At 37.1% G+C, this 22646-nt stretch overlaps 1 long non-coding RNA gene across 1 annotated transcript; it reads right to left on the bottom strand.

Annotated features, from left to right (window-relative positions):
• Nucleotides 1-17177: 17177 nt before the first annotated feature.
• LOC133285420 (uncharacterized) lies at nt 17178-22037 on the bottom strand. The gene is made up of 4 exons (XR_009748003.1): nt 21507-22037; nt 21280-21407; nt 20220-20287; nt 17178-17522 (listed from the first exon to the last, which is right to left on the bottom strand). It is a non-coding gene; the product is annotated as an uncharacterized LOC133285420 (long non-coding RNA).
• Nucleotides 22038-22646: the final 609 nt, after the last annotated feature.

The raw sequence follows: 22646 nt of genomic DNA, 5'->3' as shown, positions 1-22646 counted from the left end.
CTTTTAAATTGTTCAACTCATTATTCAGCGTCTCAGCCCGTTCTTCTTGGCAATTTTTTTTTTCCTCCAAAAGATTAGTGTCTGCACTTGCAGACTATTGCAATACAGTAGGTCCCCGTTGTATATATATATATATATATATATATATATATATATATATATATATATAGAGAGAGAGAAAAAGAGAAGTATTTTTAAAATTAAAAAACATGTAATTAGCGACAACATAAACATGGCTACACAGAATTTTTACGAAAATTACTTACGGTAATTGTTTGGCAAAACTAAATTATTTAGCCACGGCTTCAACGTATTTAACGAAATAAAAATCATAGCTAAATATATGTTATCACTTCATTCAAATTGTTACAAAATACAGAAAACACTATGACTAAATTATTTCTACGTTAACCGTGGGTAAAAAGTATATTTATATACAATGACGGACACATTCTTACACAAAAGTTTGAGAACTCTTTTTTTTTTTAAAAAAAAAAAAAGGTGGATGATTTAGGTCAAGTAAAAAAAATAAAAAAAATTAGGAAGATTGAAAAGAAAAAAATAAACATAGGCCCAACCCAACAACCCCTATAATTAAAACCTTAAAGCTTAAACCCTACTCCATTGTTTTGTCTCTTCTTCTTTTTTTGAAACATAAACCTTATTGAAAGTAAAATGACCTTGAAGGTCGAGGCATGTGATAGGGAAAAACAAAAAAATTTCGCTAGCGGAACACACATGCACATCAAGATATGTGCTTTAAGACGTATATTATACCTTGTTCGTGAAACTTCAGGATGATCAAGGTCAGGTCTGAAGGGTTCAAACCCTCTAACGTTGATCCACACCACCCGCGTCTAGATTAGGGGTGTCAATATGGGTTTTGACACGCGGGTCGACCCGCGACACGACACGAAAATTCGTGTTCGGGTTGACCCGTAAAAAAATTCGTGTCGTGTTCGTGTTGGAAAAAATGACACGCAAAAAATTCGTGTCGTGTTCGTGTTTATGAATTCGTGTTCGTGTTGACCCGTATTATTTTTATTTTTTATTTTTTATTTTTTTATTATTATTTTTTTAATTTTTATTTATTTTCGATCTATTTTTTAAATTTTTTTGTCAATTACCGTTTTGTCCCCTATTTTGCGTGTTATTCGTGTCGTGTCATGTCAACCCGCAAAAAATTAGTGTCGTGTCAGTGTTGAAGATTTTGACACGAATGAAAATTCGTGTCGTGTTTGTGTTGATGTATTCGTGTCGTGTCGAATTCGTGTCGTGTCAAATTCGTGTCGTGTCAACCCATATTGACACCCCTAGTCTAGATGCAAGAACTCCTTCTTGTAGAACCACTAATTGATCACCACAATGAGACTTGTTATGCGCTCAATGTATGAAAGAGGAGGCTAGGCAAATCTGTTTAGAAGAGTGATGTTTTCAGAGAGAAAACCTCACAAGGTGGCGCATGGAAGGAGGAGAGAATGGCTAGGTCTTTTCTCAAAAAAAAACCTAAGGAGGAACACACTAATATATTCCACAAGAGACTGAGGGAATAAATAAGTGAAATCAGATTTTTCACTTTAGAATCCCATGAAAGTGGCGCACAACAAATGAGGAGATAAAGAAGTTGTTGCAATTCAAAACTCCCAACAACTTCTCCATTGAATCTTTATGAGATAAGGTCTTTATCTAATCAAGATTCTGACCTGATGGTCATCACATGACCACTCATACTGTGCGCCCCATTCAGTCCCAAAAGGAGTCCAGATAAGTTTGAGTAGTTGCATTCAAACTTGAATCAACTCACTCAAATATTCTTCCCAACAGACCGTATCTTTTGGAGCTGATTTTGATGACTAAATGACACTCACCAACAGCCAAAATCAGCACCCAATCTTCTTGGATCATGTCCAAAAGATCTCCTCTTGATACTAGTGATTTGTTCCAACAAGATCTTATCTTATCCTTTTGTTATGAAATAACTTTTCATAGCCAATTCAAATTTGAATTCAAATATTTAAATTCGAATATTCAAACATTCAAATTCAAAATTCAAATTTCAAAATTCGAATTCAAAATTCAAAATTCAAAATTCAAATTCAAAATTCAAATTTCAAAATTCAAATTCAAAATTCAAATTTCAAAATTCAAATTCCAAAATTCAAATTTCAAATTTCAAATTCCAAAATTCAAAATTTAAAATTCAAATGTTTGATAATTAATTTAACCAATTAAATTAATTAGTAGTGTCTTGGACTATCCAAGCCCATAACCCATCTAATGACAACACAGAGCACTAGCAATGCTTTGTTGCCCCAGAACTAGTTAGATTAATGACTTGATCATCCTATTACACATATTTGGTTGCCGTATGTATTTCCCTTCGTCTCGGTTACCTTCCCATTAACCTAGGGTAAGGAAATATATCAACCCTTGCGGTTTAGGGTAAGCTTTATTCGAAATAGGGAATCTTCAATTTACTGACTCTAAAGGCAGATCATCTCATGATCTCTTTTACTATGCATAGATTCTCGAGTCCCTGTAAATGTCATCCCGATTTCTCCGGTTTACAGATAACCTAATCTCTCACAGAGATTTGACGAATTCCTTCAGCTTATCACCCTAGCCCTGTGCTCTTTCAGGACAAGCCCAACAGTATACCTATGAGTCTCCATGTTTCAGGCAGACGAGGTATACAGTCAAAGCATGCCTTCTAGAACACAGTCTAGGTAATAACTTCTGGTCTAAGGAAAGACATACCCAAATATAAAGAGACTACTCTAATGATACTCTCTGTGAGATTTCCTCATAGAGTCTCTTTGTGGGTCTGTTCAGTGCGAGCTATACCCTTATAGGTCCACCCACGACTTTAGCTAAGACATCTCCATATTTGTAGCACATGAGGTCTTTACCTTGTATCCGTATACAAGTAGATAAGTCGTGCTAGTCTTATCCGAGATCACTGATCCCCATTCTCAGTGTCTCTAGACTAGGAACATAAAATTAGGAATAAACGTGTGGTATCCTTGAATCCTCATGATTGTGATCTCATCATAAATACTCAAGAGATACATGTTCTATTCCAAGGGGTTTATCCAGTTTATTCATAATATATATTAACAATAATATCGAGACATAATATGAAACAGGATAAAGAGTGCTTATTATTTATTTGCGACAATAAAGGTCTACATTTAATGTCCTTATTTAATCAAAAGATTGTCTTTAGGACACCCATATACTAACAAGCTCCCACTTGGCCTAGAGCCAATCAGACCTAAGTCGTATACCGAAAGCCTCATAATGACTATCATGTTTTCTCTGAGAAACAGCCTTTGTCAGAGAATCGGCCAGGTTATCATCTGTGGGAACATAATCCATCTTTACATCCATTCTATCAATGATTTCTCTAATCAGGTGATATCTGCGGAGCACGTGTTTAGATCTTTGATGAGACCTAGGTTCCTTTGACTGTGCAATGGCTCTTGTGTTGTCGCAAAGCAACTGTATGGGCTCATCCATGCTTGGAACCACCCTTAGTTCAGATATGAACTTCTTGATCCACACGGCCTCCTTAGCCGCTTCTGAAGCAGCTATGTATTCAGCTTCTGTCGTTGAATCTGCTGTTGTCTCCTGCTTGGAACTCTTCCAAGATACTGCCCCACCATTTAAGGTGAATACGAACCCTGACTGTGACTTGCAGTCATCTTTGTCACTCTGAAAGCTGGCATCAGTGAACCCTTTCACTGTTAGCTCATCAACCCCACCATAGACCAGAAACGTATCCTTAGTTCTTCTTAAGTACTTAAGGATGGTCTTGACTGCTGTCCAGTGACCCTCTCCAGGGTCAGACTGGTATCTGCTCGTAATGCTCAAAGCATACGAAACATCTGGTCTCGTACATATCATGGCATACATGATGGATCCAATAGCCGAAGCGTATGGAATTCCACTCATGCGATCCTTCTCAGGCTGTGACTTAGGACACATAGCCTTTGAAAGATGTACCCCATGACTGACAGGAAGAAAACCCATTTTCAACCCTTCCATGCTAAACCTTTTTAACATTTTGTCAACATACGTGGATTGAGATAAACCCAGTAGCCTCTTGGATCTATCTCTATAGATCTTAATACCAAGTATAAAGGCCACTTCTCCCAAATCCGTCATGGTGAAGTTTTTTGAAAGCCACTCTTTCGTTATTTGTAATGTGGGGATGTCATTTCCTATCAACAATATGTCATCCACATAAAGTACTAGGAAGACGACATTACTCCCACTAACCTTCTTGTAAACACAAGGTTCATCCTCGTTCTTGATAAAATCGTTACTCTTAACGACTTCATCAAAACGAATATTCCAACTCCTTGATGCTTGCTTTAGCCCATATATCGACCTTTGTAATTTGCATACCTTATGCTCCTGATCTTTGATTTCAAAGCCTTCAGGTTGTGACATGTACACTTCCTCTTTCAAGAACCCATTCAAGAAGGCGGTCTTGACATCCATTTGCCAAATTTCATAGTCGTGATATGCCGCTATCGCAAGCATGATCCTAATAGATTTGATCATGGCAACCGGTGAGAAAGTCTCATCATAGTCAACTCCTTGTCTTTGACGATACCCTTTCGCAACCAACCTAGCTTTGTAGGTCTGAACGTTGCCATCTGCATCAGTCTTTCTTTTAAAGACCCATTTGTTACCGATAGGAACTATTCCTTGCGGTTTAGGAACCAAGGTCCATACCTTGTTTTGATATATCGAATCCATTTCAGATTCCATGGCTTCAAGCCATCTAGAAGAGTCAACATCCTTGACTGCCTCTTCGTAGTTACTTGGTTCATCATCCTCGACGGTTTGCTGATTCTCAATCACAAACCCATACCTCTCAGGTGGATGGATGACCCTCGTTGACCTACGGAGTTGTGTGTTTACTTCTCCATTGGAGAACGTCGCCTGCGGAGCAGACTCGGGTTCCTCAATCTGTTCATGTGGTTCTTGAACTTCTTCAAGATCAATCTTACTCCCACTGGCTCCTTGAGAGATCAAATCCTTCTCAAGGAACTCAGCATTCTTTGACACAAACACCTTGTGTTCATCCATGGAGTAAAAGTAGTATCCCTTAGTACCTTTGGGATACCCCACAAATAGACATTTAGTACTCTTAGCACTAAGCTTGTCTGATGCCAACGCTTTGACATAAGCTGGCAATCCCCATACCCTGAGGTAACTCAGGTTGGGTCTCTTACCATTCCATATCTCATATGGTGTGGTCTGAACAGATTTAGACGGTACCCTATTTAGAAGGTATGCCGCTGTGTCTAAGGCATATCCCCAAAATGATTTTGGAAGTTGAGTCTCACTCATCATAGACCTGACCATGTCTAACAAGGTCCTGTTTCTCCTTTCGGAGACACCATTTTGGTGTGGTGTGTAAGGTGCAGTAAACTGCGAGAGAATTCCATTTTCTCTCAGATAATCCTGAAACTCATGGCTCAGATATTCACCACCACGATCTGATCGTAATGTCTTAATCATCTTGCCACGCTGTTTCTCTACTTCATTCCTAAACTCCTTGAACTTTTCAAAGGCTTCGGATTTATATCTCATTAGGTACACGTACCCAAATCTTGATTTGTCATCAGTAAAGGTGATGAAATAGGAGTATCCTCCTCTAGCCTCTATAGACATTGGCCTACAAACATCAGTGTGAATGAGGTCTAATAACTCACTAGCCCTATGACTATCAAGCCTTTTGGGTTTGTGACAAGTCATTTTCCCAGCTAGACAAGATTCACATTGTCCATAGGATTCCAAATCCATGGAATCTAGGTATCCATTTGCATGCATCCTAGACAATCTTGTTTCGTTTATGTGCCCTAGTCTACAATGCCAAAGATAAGATTGATTATCTATCCTAGGTCATTTCACAGCTATATTGAGAACTTCAGTTCCCATTTCCAGAACATACAATCCATTTTGTTAAAGAAGCAGTACCATAAACAATATCATTCAAAATGATAGAAAAAGTATCATTCTTAATACTAAAAGTAAAACCATCTTGTTCTAAACAAGAAATAGAAATTATGTTTCTAGAAATGTTTGGAACATAAAGACAATTATTCAAATGCAATAAAAGGCCTGTAGGCAAAATGAGGTCGGCATCTCCAATAGCATGAGCAGCAACTCTTGCCCCATTTCCAACGCGGAGGTCCACCTCGTTCTTTTCCAATCTCCTAGGGCTCCTTAGCACCTGCAACAAATTGCAAATGTGAGAACCACAACTCGTATCCAATACCCATGAGGTCGGATTAGCACAAGAATAGTTTATCTCAATCATGTAAATACCTGAGGTAGAAGCATCACCATGCTTCTTGTCCTTCACACTCTTCATGTAGTCTGGACAATTCCTCTTCCAATGGCCTTTCTTGCCACAATGGAAGCACATGGAAGCATCGCCCTTGTCCTTGGATGCCTTTTTACCCTTCTTTTTGCCTTTCTTCTTCTTGGATTTTCCTTTGGGTTTAAGGGGGTCGCCTTTTGCAGGCTCCTTGCCCTTACCCTTGGCCTTGCTAGGCCCACCAATCAGAAGAGCTTGTGTCCTATCCTTCTTGATAGACACTTCAGCAGTTGTTAACATACTTAACAATTCAGGCAAGCTCACTTGCATCCCATGCATGTTGTAATTCATAATGAATTGACTGAAGGAAGGAGGAAGTGAGGTAAGGACTAAGTCATTACTTAGATCGGCATCCATGATGAAGCCTAGATTTCCTAGCTTCTCAATGAGTCCGATCATCTTAAGAACATGACTGCTCACAGACATGCTCTCAGACATCCTACAAGAGAACAATTCTCTAGAGGCCTCATACCTTTCATGCCTGCCTTTAATATCATACAACTCCTTGAGATGCAGGATAATAGAAGGAGCATCCATATACTCATGTTGCCTTTGCAGTTCAGGCGACATGGATGCCAACATAATGCAGACTGCCAATACATTGTCATCCATGTGTTGTTGGTGGGCCTCGAAATCAAATTTCGCGAACCCATTTTCCCCTTCCTTAGGAGCTACGGGTAATGCAGCATCTAGAACGTAAGCTATCTTTTAGGCCCTAAGAACAATTCTCAAGTTCCGATACCAGTCCACGAAATTTGAACCAGTCAGTTTGTCCGTTTCGAGTATTGAGCGCAGTGACAGTGGATTATTCATACTAAAACTGAAACGATGTAAAGATAATTTTAATTAATATATGGACATGTAGTAAATAACAAATTATTAAAGACTTTAAATAATTTGCCCCTCCCACTATTTTATCTAAGTCAATGACCCTTACCAATTGACTTTAGGGTTAATCTACTTTTAGATTTTACCTTAGTGAGATTAAGAGTGCGATTACTTATTTTAACCCTCGTCTGTGACCGCAAGATTAATTTAAATAATGGGTTGATCCTTATCAACAGTATCACATACCCTCTCTTAACATTAGGTTAACAACTCTTTGTCACTTAGTGGTGCATCTCATGCAACCAACCTAGCATCATTACCCTAAGCACATAAGCCCGGCTGAGCCTGCAACTTATGCCTCAGTTAAGCACTAACCAGCACCCTAAGTGTCTTACACTTCTAATACTACTCTTACTCAACGAAACAGTGGGTCCCAACTGAGTTGTGGAGCACCACTATGTAGAGGAGGTTCGAGTAATATTGGTGGTGGGAGGTAATCATATGCTTAATAATTTATTCCTTTTAAGGGTTCCTTTTATTTAGGGTTTTATCAGGTCTCATCAAACGCATTAGTATTATTATCATGCTAGTCGTATCCTATGTCAAACATCTATCGGATTACACTAGTCGTAATTGGACGTGCATAATAATACATACAAACGCGATTTGTCCAATTTCATGCATACTAGACGTCTTAAGCCACAAAGCATACATATCGCGATATATTATCTCATGCATGCTAGTCGTACAAAACATACATGCAAATAAAACAATTTTTATTTTGAGATAGTCATGGTGCTCGCTCATTTGTCCATCTTGCTTCTCAAGCCACGGCTTCTTGTCGTCTAAACGCCACTAGCCTAATTTTTCTAATTACAAATAATTAAAGAAACTCCAAAACACTTTTGGAGGGACAAACTTAAAATACAAAATTTAAAAAACAAATTACAACTCTAATTAAATAGAGCAAAATTACACATTAATTTAAAATTTGAAATTTAAATTTCGGGCACCATGACCATCCCCTTCCTTTTTGCACCTGAAATGTTAGACAACTTACAAGTACAAAATATTATCATATAATATGCTTCTCACATATGTCTTGATATTTAAAATTTAAACATCAAAACAAAAATTCAAATTCAAATTCAAATTTTCTTAATTCCTTATTTGGCCGAATTATATATAACAATCAATATAATTCAAATTTTGTTGACTCTTTCTCAAAGAACACAAAATTAAACCATGCATGTAGCCATAAACACCTTAATGGCCGAACCATATACATATGTATATGATGCAAATTTTCGAAAAAAATTTCATGCTTTGATCATGATACAATTCATGGAGAAAATAAGAAAACAATTAAGGTATTTAAAATACCCTTCATGGTGGAACTCTACCTTTCAAAAGGTGTTTACTTTTAAAACTTTCATAAAGAAAAAGAAAATAACCATGAACACATATGGATATATGAACATAGCAATCATATTAACATGTTCATAAAAACGATAACTTTAACGATTTAAAGCATTGTATATTAAAATCCATATGTAAAAAATTGAATCTTTAACTCTTTAAAGAAATTTTAACCGTGAAAAGCATTCTCACAAACAAGGTACCATCACCCGCCGATAGTAAAGCAACCGGGCTCTGATACCACTTGAAAATAAAATGACCTTGAAGGTCGAGGCATGTGATAGAAAAAAACAAAATTTTTCGCTAGCGGAACACACATGCATATCAAGATACGTGCTTTAAGACGTATATTATACCTTGTTCGTGAAACTTCAGGATGATCAAGGTCAGGTCTGAAGGGTTCAAACCCTCTAACGTTGATCCACACCACCCGCGTCTAGATGCAAGAACTCCTTCTTGTAGAACCACCAATTGATCACCACAATGAGGCTTGCTATGCGCTCAATGTATGAAAGAGGAGGCTAGGCAAATGTGTTTAGAAGAGTGATGTTTTCAGAGAGAAAACCTCACAAGGTGGCGCATGGAAGGAGGAGAGAATGGCTAGGTCTTTTCACTTCAAAACCCTAAGGAGGAACACACTTATATATAGCACAAGAGAGTGAGGGAATAAATAAGTGAAATCAGATTTTTCACTTCAAAATCCCATGAAAGTGGCGTACAACAAATGAGGAGATAAAGGAGTTGTTGCAATTCAAAACTCCAAACAACCTCTCCATTGAATCCTTATGAGATAAGGTATTTATCTCATCAAGATTCTGACCTGATGGTCATCACATGACCACTCATACTGTGCGCCCCATTCAGTCCCAAAAGGAGTCCAGATACGTTTGAGTAGTTGCATTCAAACTTGAATCAACTCACTCAAATATTCTCCCAACAGACCGAATCTTTTGGAGCTGATTTTGATGACTAAATGACACTCACCAACAGCCAAAATCAGCGCCCCAATCTTCTTGGATCATGTCCAAAAGATCTCCTCTTGATACTAGTGATTTGTTCCAACAAGATCTTATCTTATTCTTTTGTTATGAAACAACTTTTCATAGCCAATTCAAATTTGAATTCAAATATTTAAATTTGAATATTCAAACATTCAAATTCAAACTTTCAAACATTCAAATTCAAAATTCAAATTCAAAATACAAATTTCAAATTCAAATTTCAAATTTCAAATTTCAAATTTCAAATTCAAAATTCGAATTTCAAAATTCAAATTCAAAATTCAAATTCAAAATTCAAAATTCAAATTTCAAAATTCAAATTCCAAATTTCAAAATTTAAATGTTTGATAATTAATTTAACTAATTAAATTAATTAGTAGTGTCTTGGACTATCCAAACGCATTACTGTGATCCATGCGCCCTTCACCCTCAAGGTGGACTTCCAAACTACTTCTTGGACTAATGGCCATTATTAGGCCCAATACCTTTAATGCTAGTTCACCTATACAATTGGGTGTTAGCGTGTGACCCATTAGGTCCAACATAGCCACTCACATAAATGGGTTTGGGCCCAATAAGCCCATAACCCATCTAATGACAACACAGAGCACTAGCAATGCTTTGTTGCCCCGGAACTAGTTAGATTAATGACTTGATCATCCTATTACACATATTTGGTTTCCGTATGTATTTCCCTTCGTCTCGGTTACCTTCCCATTAACCTAGGGTAAGGAAATGTATCAACCCTTGCGGTTTAGGGTAAGCTTTATTCGAAATAGGGAATCTTCAATTTACTGACTCTAAAGGCAGATCAGAAGTTATTACCTAGACTGTGTTCTAGAAGGCATGCTTTGACTGTATACCTCGTCTGCCTGAAACATGGAGACTCATAGGTATACTGTTGGGCTTGTCCTGAAAGTAGAATTGGCCTTGAAGGCCGAAACATGCGTGAGGGAAAAACAAAATTTTTCGCAAGCGGAACACACATGCATATCAAGATACATACTTTAAGACGTATGTCATACCTTGTTCGTGAAAACTCAAGATGATCAAGGTAGGTCTGAAGGGTTTAGACCCTCTAACGTTTATCCACACCACCCGCGTCTAGATACAGGAACTCCTTCCAGTAAGGCTGCCGATTGATCACCACAATAAGGCTTGCTATGCGCTCAGTGTGTGATGCAGGAGGCTAGGTAAAAGTGTTTAGAAGAGTGAAGTGTTCTAAGAGAAAACCTCACAAGGGCGCATAGATGAGTAGAGAAAGGCTTTGCTTTTCACACAAACCTAAGGAGGAACTAACTTCACATTAAGTACACAAGAGGAGCCTTTCAAGTTTCAAAAACAAATCAGATTTTTCTCCCAAAAATCTGATCAAAGTGGCGCCCTTGGGGAGAGAATAAGTGGAGTTGTTGCATTTCAAAAATTGCCAACAACATCCCAGAATATTCTCATGAGACTATGTTCAAAACCTAGTCAGAAATCTGATCAAGAATCATCATATAATCAGCTATATGGTGCGCCCCATATAGCCTAAAAGGTGACCAGATACATTTGAGTTAGTTGCATTTCAAACTTAAATCAACTCACTCAAATATTCTCCCAACAGACCGTATCTTCTGGAGCTGATTTTGATGATCAAATCTAGCCAAAATCAGCGCCCCATTATCCTTGGATTATGTCCAAAAGATCTCCTCCTGATATGTTCCAACAAGATCTCATCTTATCCTTTTGTTATGAAACAACTTTTCATAGCCAATTCAAATTCGAATTTCAAACATTTGAATTCCAACTTTCAAACACATAAATTTTAAATTCAAATTCAAATTCTAAATTCAAATTCAAATTTCAAAATTCAAAATTCCAATTTCAAAATTCAAATTCAAATTTCAAAATTCAAAATTCGAATTTCAAATTTCAAATTTCAAATTCAAATTTCAAATTTCAAATTCAAAATTCAAAATTTAAACATTTGATAATTAATTTAACTAATTAAATTAATTAGTAATGTCTTGGACTATCGAAGCCCATTACTTTGATCCATGCGCCCTCACCCTATCTGTGGAGTTCCAAACTACTTCTTGGGCTAATAACAATTGTTAGGTGTTAGTGTGTGACCCATTAGGTCCAACATAACCACTGACATAAATGGGCTTGGGCCCAATAAGCCCATAACCCATCTAATGACAACACAGAGCACTAGCAATGCTTTGTTGCCCCAGAACTAGTTAGATTAATGACTTGATCATCCTATTACACATATTTGGTTGCCGTATATATTTCCTTTCGTCTCGGTTACCTTTCCATAAAACCTAGGGTAAGGAAGCGTATCAACCCCTGCGGTTTAGGGTAAGCTTTATTCGAAATAGGGAATCTTCAATTTACAGACTCTAAAGGCAGATCATCTCATGATCTCTTTTACTATGCATAGATTCCCGAGTCTCTGTAAATGTCATCCCAATTTCTCCAGTTTACAGATAACCTAATCTCTCACAGAGATTTGACGAATTCCTTCAGCTTATCACCCTAGCCCTGTGTTCTTTCAGGACAAGCCCAACAGTATACCTATGAGTCTCCATGTTTCAGGCAGACGAGGTGCACAATCAAAGCATGCCTTCTAGAACACAGTCTAGGTAATAACTTCTGGTCTTAGGAAAGACATACCCAAATATAAAGAGACTACTCTAATGATACTCTCTGTGAGAGTTCCTCATAGAGTCTCTTTGTGGGTCTGTTCAGTGCGAGCTATACCCTTATAGGTCCACCCACGACTTTAGCTAAGACATCTCCATATCTGTAGCTCATGAGGTCGTTACCTTGCATCCAAATACAAGTAGATAAGTCGTGCTAGTCTTACCCGAGATCATTGATCCCCATTCTCAGTGTCTCTAGACTAGGAACATAAAATTAGGAATAAACATGCAGTATCCTTGAATCCTCATGAACAGATACTCAAGAGATACCTATTTTATTCCAAGGGGTTTATCCGGTTACTCATATAAATATTAATAGTAATACTGAGACAAAATATGAAACAGGATAAATAGTGCTTTTATATGCGACAATATAAAAGGTCTACATATGTCCTAATCTAATCAAAAGATTGTCTCTAGGACATCCATATACTAACATCTGCCTGAAACATGGAGACTCATAGGTATACTGTTGGGCTTGTCCTGAAAGAGCACAGTCTAGGTAATAACTTCTGGTCTAAGGAAAGACATACCCAAATATAAAGAGACTACTATAATGATACTCTCTGTGAGATTTCCTCATAGAGTCTCTTTGTGGGTCTGTTCAGTGCGAGCTATACCCTTATAGGTCCATCCACGACTTTAGCTAAGACATCTCTATATCTGTAGCACATGAGGTCTTTACCTTGTATCCGTATACAAGTAGATAAGTCGTGCTAGTCTTATCCGAGATCACTGATCCTCATTCTCAGTGTCTCTAGACTAGGAACATAAAATTAGAAATAAATGTACGGTATCCTTGAATCCTCATTATTGTGTTCTCATCACAAATACTCAAGAGATACCTGTTCTATTCCAAGGGGTTTATCCAGTTTATTCATAATATATATTAACAATAATATCGAGACATGATATGAAACAGGATAAAGAGTGCTTATTATTTATTTGCGACAATAAAGGTCTACATTTAATGTCCTTATTTAATAAAAGATTGTCTCTAGGACACCCATATACTAACACTTCCAAGCAGCAATGTCGCTTTGTGGCGAAACAGATTCGTTATTCTGTAGAACCTTTCCAATTTTTCTAAAAAATCAACCTCTAGAGGGTTTTACCACATTGCTAGAGAATTCAATTGATAGTTGGACCGAGTAGGCGACGCGATTTGTCCAGCAGTTCGCACATTGTGGACCACAACCAAAACTACTCATAACTTATGTGGAGTAAGGCAAAAACTTGGGGAAAAGTTAAGGGAGTACTACGAACGTTTTTAATCAGAAGCCAGACAAGTGAGGCTTGGAGAATCAGACGTACCTATTTTTATTTACTACTGGCTTACAACCAGGTGGCCTAGCAAATTCTTTGGCAAAGAAGAGGCCCGCAACAAAGGAAGAATTGTTAGAAAGTACTCGAAAGTATATTCACTTACAAGAATTTTGAGCATCCCAAAAGGAGATTGAACATGGTTTTCGAGAAGTCACACAAAGCAGAAGGCCGGATAGACCGGCTGGAAGAGGGCAGATTGAAGAAAGGAGACCTCGTCCAGTTGGAGAAAGGTTTAGAAAGGGATTTAAGGGGGAATTTGTAACACCCCGTGTATACCCGGATTATTATCATGTTACGGTATTAAGCGCAGCTCAGTAAATACGGAAGCTAACTTTTTCTATAAAGCTAGAGGTGAAGAATCCATCGTAAAAGTGGCGTCTTGAGGGATTCTATGGAGGAAAAAGGCAATGGTTTGGTGAAGAAGAAGGGTGGTGTAACACCCCGTGTATACCCGGTTTGTTAACATGTCATTGTATTAAGCCGAGCTTAATTTAAAATTGCTGAATATCTTTTTCTTTTCAATTATGACGTCATTATTCATTACCAACTTGATTACTTAATCATTTTCAAAACATTGCCTGTATGTAAATTGCAAATAAACAGCTAATTGAAATACCTCAATATATAAATATCATAAATGTGTCTCTAGTTACGGAACTACAACACGTAGACCGGACAACCCTGATAGCTTATACAACTCAAACTAGAAAGTACTAACATCAAAGCGGCATGAACAAACCCCATGATCACCAAATAAGCCAACAAAGCCCACAAAGAGTCTCCGCTCAAACAACCGCATAGGGAGAAACAGGCTAAACAACAATCCATAAATAAAGCGGGAAAACATAATTAGCATCCAGCAATGATAACATCATAATAGCATAATTTAACTCAGCTCCAGCCTCCTGCCGCCCGAGGTCTCAACCCCCGAGTTACCTGAACCTGAAATAAGTGTCCCCAAACGTGGGGTGAGATCTCTAAACAAGAAATCTCAGTAAGACAAGGGGTCCTCAAGGATCTTCCACCCAAGCTCACTTACATGTGTTATATAAGTTCAAAAGCAGTTTAACAATATCATTTCCAAATCAGTGCAATGCAACAGATAATCATGTCATGTGTGTCAAAGCATTTCAAGTATAAAAGCATGTAAACACAGCATGCATATAAACCATTCCCCCATGGGGTATGGTGGAACCACACAATGGCTAAACCGAGGACACGAAAGCTTACCTTGCAAGCTAACTATCCAAGCCAAGAGTCCACACAGGCTTAAGGCCCACAAATAGCACAATCACAATCTGTTCATACCATAATTAATCATCAATAATCATTGCTCAAGATTACATTAAGTGATTAGGACTTTCTTACTCATTTTAACTCATTTCAAGATGTTTCTGCATGAGTATTCGAATACTCATCGAATACTCCCTGTCTCCAGAAAGTATCTGATTACTTTCATTTAAGTATTCGCATACTTCCAAGTATCCGAATACTTTTCCCCCCAGTATCCGAATACCACAGTATCTGAATACCAAACCTCACTGCTGTTGGGCTTCCTCCTTCGATGCTAAGCCCAAGCCCATTTGAAGGGTTTCCTAAAAACCCTAACCCTAATTTCCACCTCCTCTATATATACTCATTAGTTGAGGGTGGAGGCTAGGTTAGATTTGAAAAAGGTCAGATTTGAGAGAACAAATTTGAGAGAAAAATTATTTGAGTAAAGTTTTATGCTTTGCATTTTGAGAGATCTCTAGAGAGAGTTTGAGTGAAACATCTCTAGGGTAGTTTGATTATCACCATTGTTGGAGAGGTTGATTTAACCACCACATTGGTGTATTTGATTATTTGTAACCATTATTTTCATAGTGGATTTCTGATCTGGACTAGGTCCCGTGGGTTTTTACTTCTTCATTGGAGAATGTTTTCCCACGTTAAATCTGGTTGTCTTCTTCTCTCTCTCTCTCCTGTGTTTTCGTTTTGATTTTCCGCTGCGCTACCCGACCTGGTGAAGATCAGGCCGAGGTATTGCCGAGATCCGAGATCAGGATCTTGTTGATTGACTTCCGCACTAAGGTTGCTTAGCCGAGCTTGAGGGAACCGATTTTTCCCAACAGTGGTATCAGAGCCCGAGTTCGACGGGTTCTGAAGGAGACGAGATGGAGACCAGTGGCATAACTCATGATGGAGATATGTTCAAGTTGACCGCAAACAACTTCACTTATTGGAGACCGATTGTAACACCCTCCCTTGTATGCATCCAAGAGAGTTGTTTGCTAAGCGGATTAGAGTTCTTTAATCATATTTTAGAGACTGAAAATAACTTTTACAATGGCAATTGAAACTTATAGTTGAAATCGGGTTCGTCACAAAATAAAAGTATACTTTCAAAATTTCTCAACTACTGAAAATATAACTTTCCTTGCCGACCTTGCTGTCTTTAAAAATTCGTATAAAATTCACTTCAACGATTCAAAAACATATTCTTTGTAATCTAGAAACTAGACATCCGGGGCTTCGCGTTCATATAAAATAATAGTGATTTGGAGTTCGTTTTCCCCTCGAAACATAACTCGCAAAATAGGAGAGAAAGTAGTGGAAATATCACAAATGTCTTGGCTGGTAAAATTCATAATAAATCGATCTTTTAGAATTTCTTTGCAAGGTTTATATATAATGAAACTAGACACCTGGGGCTACGCGTGCATATAAATTATAAGAAAATCGGAGGTCCGTAGCCTCAGTACGACAACTTACAAAGTGCTCGCAAAGACTTTTCAAAACTTAGCATTTAGATAACATGTCAAAATCATTTTCGCAAACGTTTCAACATCTGCTTCCAAAATACTTGCTGGTCATAAAATCGTAATGCAATAATAAAATCATAGTTCACAGTAATAAAAGCTTCTCAAATTTCATACAGTCATCCATAAAATATCACATCAATAGCAGCATGCCCAAACAGTAGAAGCCAACAGCAAATATCCAAGTCCTCAAAAGCTTTTACCTCCTCCTGCCATTTTGCAAAAATAGCAGCCCCAAAGGGGTGAGAGAAAATCCCAGTAGTGTGGCAACAAAACCATAATGCAACAATATTAACTAGGCACAAAATCATAAATAGTCACTTCAAACATTTAATCCTTTTCATCATATATCATAACGCGTATATAACGCCCTTTTTCCTTTACGCTCATATCATCGTCGTGCGCGTAGCATCACAGTGGGTATTCCTAATGGCTCCAATGAAGGTGAATCCCACTGTGGAACCTATGCGGACTGAAGCCAAGTATCCCCTCTCCTGGTACCAGGCATGCCTATATGATGCATGCTCAGTCACATGTCCTCAATACAAATATATATATATATATTCAAGATGTCATGTGTAACACCCCAAATGTAAATACATATAGGGTGCACCTTCATCATGCATTCAACGTGCGGAAGTCTAAATTTAAACTTTACGAATGCAAATATCAGAGTGCGGAATGGAAACACATAACCATACTTATTCCATATAAAATTAAAAGCGTTAAAACGTCAATACAAAATAAATAACACTAAACATTATTTAATGTAATCCCAAAAAGATTAACTAATCATAAATAAAAACATAATTTATGCCGCATCATAAGCCCAGTCATAATGTGGTTGTGGTTCCTCTAGCCATTGTGTACTTAGTGCTTCATCGAAATCATAATGTGGAAAAGCTTCTATTAATAATTTCATAGCCTCAGTCCATAGGCCTCTATCTGTTAGATCCTTTAGTTTCTCTTCCCAGGTAGGTGGAGTTTCTTCTTCTTTACGTACCAGTCTCTTACCCTTTCTTTCCCACATAACTTTCTTATTACTTTCTTTCATCTTTTCCTGAAATGGGTGGTCAAGGGGGGTGAGATTTTGGGGAAAATCTCAGTAAGGTTCACAGCTGGAGCATTCTCCAACTATGACGCTTACTCCTGCAACAGTTTATAATAACAATACAAAATGGAACATTTAACATCATCATATAAAAATATCATGCCATCATCATCATCATCATATTCCTGCCGGCTTTTACGGACTTACGGAGATACCCAGAGTCCTCGTCAGGTTGCAACTGGAGTATCAGTGCACAGGCCAACATTTAATAGCATGGTTTTAAGTTTCAAAAATATCATAATCACATAATGTAAAGCACTATAAACATATTGCAGTCAGACCATAACTTATCATAGTTTCATAATGGTGGCATACATAGAGAGATTACTTCAACAACTGTAAACACTTACAGTACTTGTCATTCTTTACTTGTATACTTTCAACTTTTGATCTCTTTACTTGCCTGTTTGCTCCCTTGACTCCCTAACATCATCATATCATCTTTTAGTTACTTATATAACATTCAACATTTGTGTTTTATCCATGTATAGGTTTCGGCTTTGCAGGTTTAATTACCTAGAGGAGTTGTTTTGCTTACTTACCCACTTGTGTAGGTTTTAGGACATTATTAGGTCATCATAACACTTAATAGAATTATTAAAGATTTCATTCTAGGCATGTATAGGTTCGGCCACCATAGATAAACATCTAGGAATATAATTTTTAAAACATGCTTTCAATTATATTATTAACTTAACATGGTTAGATCCTTTCAACATTAATCAAATAAAACCTCTTTTAGCTACATAGCATTCGGCCTTATTGCCCTAAAATACCTAAGGGATTACTTCTAAAACATGCTTCTAACATTATTGATAATTTATCATATTTAAATCCTAGAGCATCATTCAAAACATCATCTTATATATTCGGCCAACTAAGGTTATGATCATGCAAAATTGATTTAGAACCTAGGCTACTAAACATGCTAATCTAACATCATCATTTCATCATCTTTCATATCATTTAAACATCTCTTCATGCTTATAATTATCATACATGGTTCGGCCTTCTAGGGATCATATACTTAGGATATCACTTTCATGCTTTTACATGTCATTCCTAACCAAGAAGGTTCATAGGCTTACCTTTGATGATGATCAACGACTTAAGGAAACACTTCTTGACCTTTGACTACTTTGAATCTTCTTGAATGAACTTCCTTCCTCCTTGAACATACAAGGCCGCAAGCTTAAAGAGAGGAGAAGAGGGATTTTCTTGCTTAGAGATGAAGGGTTCTTTGGTGGAATTATTAGGAAGAATGACTAAGATCCAGGCTTGTATTTGATCTTGGAACAATTAGGTATTTCTCACTAACACACTCACCATTTCGAAGCATTCATGGACTTCACAAAATGAACTAAACTCTTTGTTCTTTCCTTTGGTAGTGCCGCGGCTATAGAGGGAAAAAGGAGAGACTAAAGCTTGTTCAAATAGGCAACCTAGAAGCCTTGCCATTACTTGATTGCTGGTAGGTTTCGATCACATTAAATGAGAGTAAGGTGGTGATTTGTTGTCATAGGTTAGATTGCTTAATTTAGGGACAAGAACATGATGTCAATTTCCTTGATTAAGGAAATTTAGTGATTGCTTGATTTAAGGAATTGATGATGTGTGACTAATCGTCATTAAAAGTTGCTTCCTTGATTTAAGGGATTGATGAGGTGTGACTAATCGTCATAAAGGTTGCTTCCTTGATTTAAGAAACAGAATTATTTGATTGATTGACATATTGTCATCAATTTGCTTGATTTAGGGAAAGTGATTGACTACTAATCATCATAATCCTAACTTCCTTGTTTAAAGGAATTTGACTGGCTTGACTTAAGGAAATTCGATTTGCATTTAATGGCTTGAAAATCAAATAAAATCAAATTCATTTCCTACACCTAGGCCGCAGATTTTAAATGCTTGGAAGGAAAAGATTTTAATTTTGGACCATGATTTATTCCTTAAGATTATGGACCTTTAACCTATTAACCTGACCTAATTTGTGCCTATTTTTCCATGATTTTATGACACTTTAAATTGACTTCTTAGAGCTTGTTTTATCTAGTAAAACCGTGGGCTTCTTGCTTGTAGGGAAAGAATTCTAATTTAATTCCTAGTCATATAGTACTTCTTTAGGTTTATTATGTCATGGCCTTACTTTGGGCTTTAACTTGATTTGGGTTTCATTTACCTTATTGGACTTTACTTTATCATATAGAGCTTTCTTTGTATCACTTGGACTTGTCCACATTAAATGGAATTAAAACTTCCTTTGTTGGGTTATACTTTGATCCATGAATTCATTGGATCCCTAATGCTTATGTCTTTGGTCCATTGGACCCATACTTCTAATTTACTTAATCATAAACTATTTCATCTGAAATGTCTCGTTTATTAATTATCATAATTCTTCATTAATCATGATACAATATTTAGGGTTGTTATATCATGAATCAAGTATACATGCCATGTTATGCAATCGCACCCAACAGAAAATGTATTATGATGTAAAATGCATGCATATATCATATCATCCTTTCATATTCTTACCATTGGCTCATCATCATCATAACATACATAGAACAAATGTGAGCAACACATCACAATTCCATACACTAGCCAATAATCACATTAGGTAATACCGCCTACACATACCTCGAGTCTTTAACATTTTTAATCAAAACAGCCCCCAAGTCCATCCGGCATCCTTAAGGTTTATGAACCTAATCAAAATACCAAACAGATTTTCTTTACTTCCATTCATTTACAAAACACAAGGTTCCATTCAGAATTTATACTTCCCGTACCAAGTTCATTTTCTGATTTTAAGCTACATTTTCCATGCTTCCAAGTACCGATTTACTTTCTAACTTAATTGTTCAAATCTTTTTCTGATTTCACTTTAATTTCTTATAGGTTTAGTCATGGACAAATCAAAGGTTTCTATACACAACATGCACGGTTTTTAGGCCCTTCTTTAGTACATTTATTCTCGGTCAACAAAATACTACTAGCTTGACCTAGGCATAAGCTAATAGACCATTTACATATGATCCATATAATTTTCAGCATTCTGTTTACATACAATAAAACATGCTAGGCTGTTCATTTATTTTTCTAGTTACAAGGGCAGTCCAATAATCTAGATATTTATGTCCCTGTTCACAAAATTCAGCTTTGAATTAATATGCATCAAGTCCTATGGCTGTACCAAAATGACAGAATTAAGAGAGGGAAATGGCCAACATAAATTATCCTACTAATTGCTAGCAAGTAATAAAAGGGTTCCAAAGGCCTACACATGAAATTTCGGTTTGGCCAACAACAAGGTGCTTCACTGCCTACACAATTTTTTTTTTCTGATTTGTTATTAGTTTACCACACATTGACAATGATAAAAATCAAGTTTTCTAAGACCTGCAAATACGGTTTTGTGCTCTCAACCAGGCGCTACTAGCTTATCCTTTACTAAGTTTTATCTACAAGGCTTAGTGTATTATAGTGACACTTAAAACATGCAGCCTCTGCCAGTTATAATTACATACAAGGCTCCTCAATTTACTTAATCCAAGAAGTAGTTCCTAAATTGGTGTGGGGCCATCTACCAAACTCCAATTTCATTTTCTTGCTTACACACAAAAGAAGATCACGTTGATACTTAACAAGGCAGAATGGCAGAGATGAACTATGACAGAATATTTCCTCCTAAGCTTACCTTCACAGCCGCACATTGAATGGGGGTTGGAGGAGCAATTCACGATTTGTGCCCACTTCAAGTGCCCATTTGTTTCACCATCGTTGAATGGGACATCCACCAAAGGTTCTGTTCTCACTCTCACACTCCTACCACTCAGAAATCGTAACAGAGAACAAAAATAAAAAAACAGCCCACACATAACTCATGCGCAGAAGTCAAGGGTGAACAGGATGGATGATACTCACTTGTTTTTGCATGCAAGGAGAAATAATGACTCAATCATGGCTGAGTCTTGAGCATGCAGTGGAAAAAAAACAACAAAACTGGATTAGGACCGATCTAGTAGGAAACAACCACAAAGAGACAAACGCCTACCTCCTTGCTTGGGAGTTTTTCAGCCGAAAGGAGAGGGAGAGAAGTGTGTGAGCTTATATTCCAAATCTCCTTGTTGATTGCTCCACTCAGCCGAAACATGCAGTGGAAAAAGAATAGAAATTTGGATGATCATTTGCCTTCAAGGTAGTTCACGGTTTGTGTATGTGAGAAAAGGGAATGCAATGAAATTCTTTCTTTGAGCTATATTACTTGTGGATTGCGGCAGTGAGGAAAAACATGAGAGGATAATCTGATTCTAAACTAAAGTAGGGCAATCCTTTTGCTTGGGTGATCTTCAGCCGTGCATATAGGAACAAGAGGAGGATGTGTGGCTTAATTGGATTCAGGAAAAATTAGATAGAGGCTAACTTGTTGCCTTCAAATCAACGCATAGAGAGGGAAAAGGGGTTCGTCTTAATTCTGATCCAAACAACCCAAATAAAACAAATAATAGAATTTCCTTTACCCTCATTGGGCGCTAGGTGATGAGGTTGTCATCAACCAATCGGATTGCATGCAGAAAAACTTTCTCTTTTCTCGTTGGGTGAAATGGACGGCAGGGCAGATTTCTTAGGGTACTTACACCAGTAATTAGAATTTTCTTTAAGATAGTTTAAGGGTTAACAAAGGGTCCAACTAACGTCTCTTAAAGAAAATTGCTTACTATAATCTAGTAATTATCATTTTATATGTCTTCTAGGTATTTTATAAGATTTCGTAGGTTATATTAGTTTAATCCTATTTTTTTAACGGTAATTTTGAATACTCCAAATATCTGTATATATATATATAACCACTGATTTACAAATACAATTCGAATAATTTTCCTAACTTACATAAATCTCACTCTAACATAATTTTAATTCGACTTTCAAGTATGATACCCACTCTCAATTATAATTTATAGAAGTCCCTAATTATGCGGGATGTCACACCGATGATGGAAGATCATCTCTACTGCAAAGATCTGCATGAGCCCATTATCCTTGATGAGAGACCGGCAGACAAAA

This window comes from Gastrolobium bilobum, unplaced genomic scaffold (assembly GCF_033153095.1).
Source record: "Gastrolobium bilobum isolate Gb01-03AN ecotype WA unplaced genomic scaffold, APGP_CSIRO_Gbil_v1 utg62802, whole genome shotgun sequence".
NCBI lineage: Eukaryota > Viridiplantae > Streptophyta > Magnoliopsida > Fabales > Fabaceae > Gastrolobium > Gastrolobium bilobum.
This window is presented reverse-complemented; position numbering and strand designations above follow the sequence as displayed.